Source organism: Danio aesculapii, chromosome 12 (assembly GCF_903798145.1).
Source record: "Danio aesculapii chromosome 12, fDanAes4.1, whole genome shotgun sequence".
NCBI classification, from domain to species: domain Eukaryota; kingdom Metazoa; phylum Chordata; class Actinopteri; order Cypriniformes; family Danionidae; genus Danio; species Danio aesculapii.
Window position 1 is genome coordinate 39,541,684 of NC_079446.1, and position 9,461 is coordinate 39,551,144.

At 32.5% G+C, this 9,461-nt stretch overlaps 1 pseudogene; it reads right to left on the bottom strand.

Moving 5' to 3' along the window:
* Positions 1-2,038: 2,038 nt before the first annotated feature.
* LOC130238109 (uncharacterized) lies at positions 2,039-3,285 on the bottom strand (annotated as a pseudogene).
* Between the last annotated feature and the right edge of the window lie 6,176 nt (positions 3,286-9,461).

Here is a 9,461-nt window from a genome sequence, read left to right on the forward strand (position 1 = left end):
TGTACCAGGACATTTCTATAGATCCCTGATATATAGTATAGTACATGAAAAACAGTATATGAGCAGACTAGCACATCCAAATTCATCCTATTTAAAAATAAGTAGACAAAATTACACTTCTGCTGTGATTCTACTGTGTTCTGCACATTTGATGGACACTATCTCCCATGAGGTCACATTCATGAATTTAAGTGATTCTGGTTCACATAGTAATGATACCATGGCATCTAAACGCAAATCTAAATGAATTAATTCTATGTACAATGTAAAAAATATCCATAAAGTAGCAGTTTTCTACATTTTGTGATTCATGTTATTATTATGTTTTTTACTTCCCTGTTTATTTATGCTTTTGAATTGCATTATGAAGCCTTAATCTTTCTTCCAACAACTTTGTGACCTTGGAAAGTTTCCAACTTTTGGAAAAAAAAAAAGAAAAAAAAAATCACATTTTTAATAGTTTAAAGTGATATTTTGTAGGGCTGCACAATATATTGATTCAGCATCGCTATCACAATATAATAACTCGCAATAGTCACACTGCAAATCTATGCAATGCTGAGTCTGGATTATAATTTATCATTTTGCAAGTGTTTTTTGAGGCCTGTGTGAGGGTTTTAAAATCATTTATGCCTAAGAAATTGTACCGTTTGTAACTTTGAAAAATGAATAACGATTAATTTTTGAATTGTTTATAAAACAAAGATTACGCAGTATTATTTTACATTTGATTATTCAATTACTGTTTACCTGAATACATTTTGACTCTTCAGAAAACAATAAAGCGTTGTATATTTAATTAGCATATTTTTCTTTATTGAAGTTATCTATGCTTGTAGATTGTTTATTATACAAATATTTTGCTCAATAATATAAATATTATACTTATTATACAAGACTTATTGGGCTTAGGTGCTATACAAATAAACTTGAATTTTATTTTATTTTATTTTATTTTATTTTATTTTATTTTATTTTATTTTATTTTATTTTATTTTATTTTATTTTATTTTATTTTATTTTATTTTATTTTATTTTATTTTATTTTCAGAGAAAAAGATACATAATGCAATTTACAACCATAAACTAAAGGGAAACACTGGTGAATGACAAAATTAAGTGATAATTAACATATTAAGATTAAGTGATAACAGATTAAGTGATAATTCATTCAAAACTGAAACGTCTGTCATTATTTACTCAAACTTCGCTTGTTCCAAAACTTTGAGTTTCTTTCTACTGTAGAAAAGAAAAGATGATATTTTGAAGAACTAGAAACCTGCAACCATTGACTTCTATCCCATTGAACTTTCCCTTTGATATTAGAATCATGTTGCAATGATTTCAATAGAAAGGGTGTCCACAGCATAAAACATATTGGCTGTAGGGCTGCACAATATATTGTTTCAGCATTGATAGAGATCAATTACAATAGTCACATTGCAGGATATGTAATGTTGAGTTTGTATTATAATCTAGCATTTGCATGCATTTCTTAATGCCTGTAATTGTATAGAGACCTTCAGGTATAATAAATTGTACAATTTCTGACCTCAACTATGATTAATTTTATTGAATTATTTTTATTTGTATCTTTCAGTTACTGCACTTGAATACTGTTAGACTCTGCAAACGATTTTACACTTCAGTTGTATCTTTTCTTGATTGTGTTTACAGATTATTATGCATAAAAATACTCACAACACATGCAAATACAGAAATGCACTGCAAACAGCACAGACCACAACAAAAGTGTGTCAGGGGACCCCAAAAAGCATATAGATCGTTTATTAGATTTTATGGAGATGTACATAATAAACATTAATCCCTCAACCTCTGACTAAACACGTGCATGATAATACTCAGTTACAGAAACATCTTTTGATGAACCTTGGACATATCATCAGTGTTGTTTCCTGGACTCACAGGGCGTTTCGGTTCTTGCAACAGACACCCTCCTCCAGGCGACCCAACCAAGGCTGATCAGAGTCCGGCCTGTGTCCGAGTGGCATGCTACTGCCCGCACCGTTCCCCCTTTTTAATAGGGCCATCTGGATGCTTTCTCCACTGCTTCCACGTTGTTACTTGTGGCTTTTCTTTGGTTGGCACCTGTTATTTCTGGTGTACCATAGGTCTTGATCAGGGTGTAGCTGGCAAATCCCCTACTGCCCACTTCCACTGGCATACACCTGGTTCTCCACCCATTCGTCTGACACTGCTCCACTAGCTCCTGGTATTTTTCCTTCTTTCTCTCCTGAGCCTCCTCAATCCTCTCCTCTCAGGGCACAATTAGCTCCAGCAGGATTAGTTGTCTTGTGGCCTCAGAGACCAAGATTAAGTCAGGTCTTAATGTGGACTGGGTGATGTGTGGTGGAACTTTCAGTTGCCTCTTAAGATCACCCAGTCTCAGGCCGTGGAGAGCAACACAGCAGGGCAGCTCTTTGATGTTCTCGCTGACCTTTGTCCTTCCTTGATGAAGTGAATGGCCTTGGCTGTGGCATGGCAGTATGGACTGTCCTTGATCCCCTTGTTGATTGCCTTAGGAATGGATTTAAAGACCTGATCATGTCTTCATCGATACAAATCCTTGCCTAGTGCCTTGGAGCAGCTGCTCAAGATGTGTTCTAGTGTCCCTGGCTTGGAACATAGCAGGCATTCAGGTATCTCTACTCTGCCCCATACAGTATGTACAAGTTATGTACAAGTTAGATGGGCTGAGAAGAATGTCGTAGACCCCTTGGATCAAGAACCTGATCCTCAGGGGGTTCCACGTCCAGATGTCCTTCCAGATGAAGGATGGATGTCCTTCCATCGCCTGCTCCCACTTCAACCAGGCACCTTGCTACCACATGGCCACTGCTCTGCTGGTTCTCCCCTCCTCAATTGAAGCATGTACCTCCTCCTGCACCAGCTTCTGCCTCTCCCTCTCACTGGCCAAATCTTACCAGGTTGCTGCTAGGCTCAAGTCCGGCTCTGCCTTGTGCTACTGCCCCAAGCATGGCCTTGTGCTTCAGCCAGGTTTCTGCTTGTTCGACTGCCTCTGCTGCCCTCCACATCGTCCCTGTCCTGACGACAATCACTGCCCCAGACACTTTCGCATCTCTAAATCCAGAATACTGCAGATGTTCCCATGTCGATGCCACAATGAACTCCTCCATGACTGAGCCAAAAGGAAGTCTGAGCTTGTCGGTGTTCCCATAGAGAGCTATTTAGGCTGCGTGGCAAACCTAGCCATCTGCGTAGATAGCTGCTCACCTTTTGCTCAAAACCTTTAATCAACGTCATGGAAATACTCAAAACAATGCAATTGTAGAACTGCATTGCAACAACAGCACAGGAATTGTATGATTCTGGGAGTTTTCCGAGAGACAGAACAATGCGGGAGGTGGGCGGAAGATGGGTCTGAAATACGGGAGACTCCTGGGAAAAACGGGAATGTTGGCAGGTATGGTGTTGGGGGACCCCCAAAATTTTATAGATTGTTTATTAGATTTTATGGAGATGCACTCCCACTACAGAATCATCCAAATCAATCTAACATTGTTAATTCTTTAAACATTTGTCTTTATTAATTTGTCTAGTGAAATTGTATTAATATTAATCATATTCCTTTATCAGGAGTTGCCACAGCAGAATGAACCTGCCAATTAGGGCTGTACGATATTAGAAAAATCTAATATTTTGCAATATATATATTTTATTTAGCGATTATATATTGCAATATTAGATTTTTCTAATATCGTACAGCCCTAATTGGCAGGTTCATTCTGCTGTAGCAACTCCAGATAAAGGAATATGATAGAATGATAAAGCTGAAGGAAAATGAATTAATAATTTCAATGTGGTTCTTTTGAATCAATTCAGGGTTAAATGTCTGCAATCTCCTCCCTTCCAAATGCCAACTCTGCTTTGATTGGTCAGCTGCCCAAGTCTGATTTGATTGGTCTATTCATTTATATATATTATATATATTTCAGTGAACATGATGAATCAATTCACCAAATCAAACAGAATCATCTTAAACTGTTCATAGCTTATAGTCAACATAGACATAAAGTTGAAGTAGAAGTCGCTCAATCAAAATGTACTTTTGAACTTACAGTACCTGACAGTCACTTGACAGAGTATATGACGCTATGTCATTTTGCGAACTGCAGCTTTCCAGTTAGTCCAAAAGTATGCTGAAATGACAACAGTTTGAACACATTTGACACGCTGAGAACTGTCTGCCCAGAGTTCCATAAATTGGGCAAAATGCATATACTTCTGATGCTTTTTGCTGTAAAAGTAGCAACCAAAATAGATGTACATTGTAAGTGTACATGCAATGAAGTGTACAGACAATGAAACAGATATCCACCGGCAATAGTTTTAAGTGACTTGTACAGTAAACAAAATGGACTTAAGTATGTTGTTACTGTATACAGTAAACATGCATGAAATAACCAACCAAAGTGGTATACTGCATAATCCATGTTGATTTAATATCGTGTTAATTAAGTTTGAGTTGATTGAAAGTCATTTATTCACTCTATGTGTTTACCGGTTGTTTTAATAATATGCCACAACAGAGGGTTCTGGCATTAAAAGCTCCACTTACATGCTCCACTGGAACACAGAGTGTTTGGACTTGTTTAAATACCTTAAGTAAATAATAGTCAAGTTTTCAGTTTTTATAAGGTGCTTTATAAAATGCAGATTGTTTCAAGGGAGCCTCACAGTAATAAAAAGGAGAAATAACAGTGATGCAAAGCTCATTATTTATGTAGTAATGGTGTGTGGTTATTTAGCTCAAGCCCATTGTTCATTCAGTAGTCCAGTGTAGTCAGTAATTCTAAAATCAATTGTGTTAACTCAATCATTTTTACAAATTTAAGTGGACTAAACATAAACTAATAAAAGCTGTCACCAAAAAAACTCTCAGGAATTGTGTATTTTCTACTCATTTAAAATAAGTAGTTTACACAAGGAGCAGAAGTAGCTTTTTTCAGTACAGCAGAAGGTCAGGAATCCATACAAGCTGTCACTGGCCAAACCCCGTCCCCAGAGGCTGGTCTGAGTGACATATAAAGCAACCAATCACAGTTCATTTTGTTAAGCATCATGTTTAGGAGCATGCAAATGTACTGTAATGCTCATGTCCCTCCAACAAAAAACATACATGCACAATGTTGCCAATGGAGTCTAAACTTTCTAAAGTTGTAAATATTGCAACTTTCGTCATCCATATAATGGGATTAAAATCATGTTAGCTTTGCTTCAAACAAAGCATTATTATTATTATTATTATTATTATTATTATTATTATTATTATTATTATTATTATTATTATTATTATTATTATTATTATTAAAATTAACATTTTGCAGAAATCCCGCAGAACTAAATATGGCTTAATTGTAATTATTTTATATTCCTTTTAATATTGTTTTTATTTTGATGTCAATTTAATGTTGTTATTGCTATTGTGTGTTCTGTTCTAAAAAAAAAAAAAAAAAAAAAAAACTTTCAAATCTCTTAAAGGGTTAGTTTACCCCAAAATTTAATTCTGTCAACAATTACTGTTAAACTGCTGAACACGAAATAAGATATTTAGAAAAATGCTGGTTTTGGTGGAACCCATTAACACTCAAAAATTAATTACTGTTTGTTGTTTGTTCAAGTTACTTATAAGTAGGCTCACACAGAATCTGCGTGCACAGAAATCCAGATTTCCGCAGATTTTTAGCCCATCATTGAGTCTATGTATTTATTGTATCTATTGTGTAAATGTGTGTAAATTTATATTTATTCAGTTTTCAAATTATTTTCACTAAACAAATTGTAATATACAAGTAATATTAAAATGTCCATATGATTTAATTATATTTTATTTTATCTAAGATTATTTTACAATACAGTTTGTAAAGTAATATTTTCTGTCTTTAGTAAATATTTGAGAGACAAGCATCATTTACAAAATAAGTGGATCTAATTGGATTTGCATTTTAAACATTAAAGTTAAAATGTAATATTTTTTTATTTTATATATCAAGTTTTTTAGTTATGATACTCGTAGAAACATTCAGCTTAAATCCGCAGATTTCTTTTTACAAAATTCTCAGCAGAAATAGCAAAAAATATCTACAGATTCTGTCTGGCCTGACTTATAAGCTGAGACAACATAACTCTTATACTGTATATATACTCTTATATCTTTTTTTTTTTTTTTTTTATCCACTTAAATTATTAAAAACTAATAAATTAACTTAAATTCAACAAAACTGATAAATTAATTCCTTCTTAATTCCTAATTGCGTGAAACCCAGCATTTTTACATTACATAGTTAGACAAAAAATTAAAAATAAAAAAATTACAGAAGTCAATGGATCTCAGCATTCAGCATTCTTCAAAATATCTTCTTTTCAACATAAGAAATAAACGCAAATAGGTTTTGAAGAAGTAAATTATCCCAATCTTATTCACATGCTGTGCCAGCCTGCCCATGTCTGTCTTTAAATGCAGAGATCTGTTCAGTTAAAAGAGGTATTTTTTAAAGTCCTTATCTGACTGTAATTCTCCAGCTCACCTTTGATATTCGTGGCTGGAGACACAGCGGGTCTGAATGAAGAGAGATGCGTGTTGAGGATTCCTGCAGTCTTACAGGGCTTTCAGGTGTGCAGGAATGACAGCTACTAGAGCACTAAATAATGCAGGTGACAGTGACTGTGAAGAAGATCTAGAGGAACTGAGGAAAGAGAAAGAGGCCATCAGGATATGTTACTTTTTCAACTAATGCAGTGAATTATTGTGATACGTCCCAATGAAAGTTATATTTATATTTAAACATTCGGAAAATGCATTCATCCAAGTCGACTTGCAAATGAGGAAAAACACAGACAATTTATCAAACATGAGCCAATGATATTAGTAGCACTGCAATGATGCACATCAGTAGGTTTCCAGTAGTGAGAAGAGAAGAGAAGAGAAGAGAAGAGAAGAGAAGAGAAGAGAAGAGAAGAGAAGAGAAGAGAAGAGAAGAGAAGAAAGAAAAATAAGGAAAAAACTATATTTACTTTATTTTCAGAAAAAAGGTTACACAGTGCACATTACATAGAAAAACAGACCTCAGAGAGTTTTGATATATTAAAAACTTCCAAACTAACTAATGGATCAACTGACTAACTAACTCACAATATTAACAATTATTATTATATTATAATGTTGTTTTTATGGTGGTTTATTCTACTGTGGCAACCTCTGGCAAATAAAGGACTAGGCCGAAGGAAAATTAATGAATGATTATGATAACTTTTAATAAAAATATTTATTTATTTATTTATTTTCTATACATGTTTACAGCACAAAATAAATAAATAAATAAATAAATAAATAAATAAATAAATAAATAAATAATTGTTGTTGTTAACAACAACAACAACAACAACAACAACAATAATAATAATAATAATAATAATAAAATGATATATTATTCTAATCATATTATTTATTTATTTATTTATTTATTTATTTTCCATACAAATTTACAGCACATTAGAGCTGCATCGAAATGAATGAATAAATAAATAAATAAATAAATAAATAAATAAATGATAATAAACAACTGTTGTTAATAATAATAATAATAATAATAATAATAATAATAATAATAATAATAATAATAATAATAATAATAATAAACAACTGTTGTTAATAATAATAAGAATAAAAATAAGAATAATAAAATTATATATTATTCTAATTATATTATTTATTTATTTATTTATTTTCTATACATATTTACAGCGCAATAGAACTGCATCAAAATAAATAAATAAAGAAATAAAGAAATGTATGATATAATGCTGATGACGATTATGATGATTCATTTTCTTTCCGGCTTACTCTATTAATCTGGGGTCACCACAGTGTAATGAACCGCCAACTTATACAGCATATGTTTTACGCAGAGGATGCCCTTGATGGTGATTTTTATTATTATTATTATTATTATTATTATTATTATTATTAATAATATAATTGTGTTATAATGTTGTATGATATGATGTTGATGATGATTATTATTATTTTACCAATTATACAAAAATATACAGAACACAATTAGTATTGCAAATAATATAAATGCATATAATGATAATGATGATGATGATGATGATGACGATTGCAGGGCTAGCAAAATTTCTAAATTCCTGAAAGCCCTTTGGGTAGACACTCTTCAGTTTTTGGTAGCCTGAACACAAACTTAAGTAGCCCAAATAGAAAATATTAAATAAAAACAAAACATACATTTACTAATATATATATATATAATAAAAAAATAAATAAATAATGACACTTGTTATAGGCAATACATGTATTTTAAAATACAAAATTGTATCATTTAACTTAAAAAAAGTTTATTATTATTATTATTATTTTTTTTAAATAACCAAAAATAGACATTAAGTGAACAGGTTATTTTTTGCAGCTATAAAGACAGAGTGGTTATATACAAAACCCAAATGATTTTAGGTCTGATGTAGAGAAGACACAAATACACATTTCACCCAAGCTGTAAAATTCAAGCTGTCATTATTTTCTCACCCTTCACTCATTTCAGACTTGTTTGTGTTGCTTTCTCTTTTAAACATAAAACATTTTCTTCATAATATTTTTATCTGTGGTTAACAGAAAGAACAAATCTCAAACAGGTTTGAAACAAGTGAAGGGAGTAATTAGCTCACCGGGCAGCGTGCAGACAGATTTTGGTAGCCCGACTAAAAAACAATAGCCCCGTGATGTTGGGTTTTTACAGGATTTTGCGAGCCTTGGATTGGTATTAATTTAAATATTTTACAGGAACACAAGCAGTATTGGAAATGAGTGAACAAATAAATTAATGATAATCTAAAATCTTATTATTTTATTATTTGTAATCCCTATGGAGAAGACAAACAGGACAATACTTCCAGAACCAAGCCTGTATTTAGGCTGCATGTATGTATGTATGTATGTATGTATGTATGTATGTATGTATGTATGTATGTATGTATACATTAATTAATTAATTTATTATTTATTTATTTATTTATTTATTTATTTATTTATTTATTTATTTATGTATTTATTTATTTATGTATGTATTTGTTTGCATTATATCATCCATTAAATTTTTCTCCTTTTCATTTTTCAAGGCTTTCTTGCCGAACAAAGGATCCTCGAACAAAGGACCCCACAGCCTGACCAATGAAGTTTCTTTCAACTTCAACTGAACTCAGAGGAGTGAAGAAGGCAACGCATCAGCAAGTTCCTGATGCCCGAGCCAATGTCATCATCCTGTCACACTAGCGGAAGAGTAAACAAAGTGTGAAAGCAAAAGAAAAGATGTGGAGGGGGGGGAGGGAGACCCTCAGGTGCAGACAGTGACATTACCAGGCTGAAAGACAGGCTAATTAATGTAAGACGCTTTAATTGTGGCCAT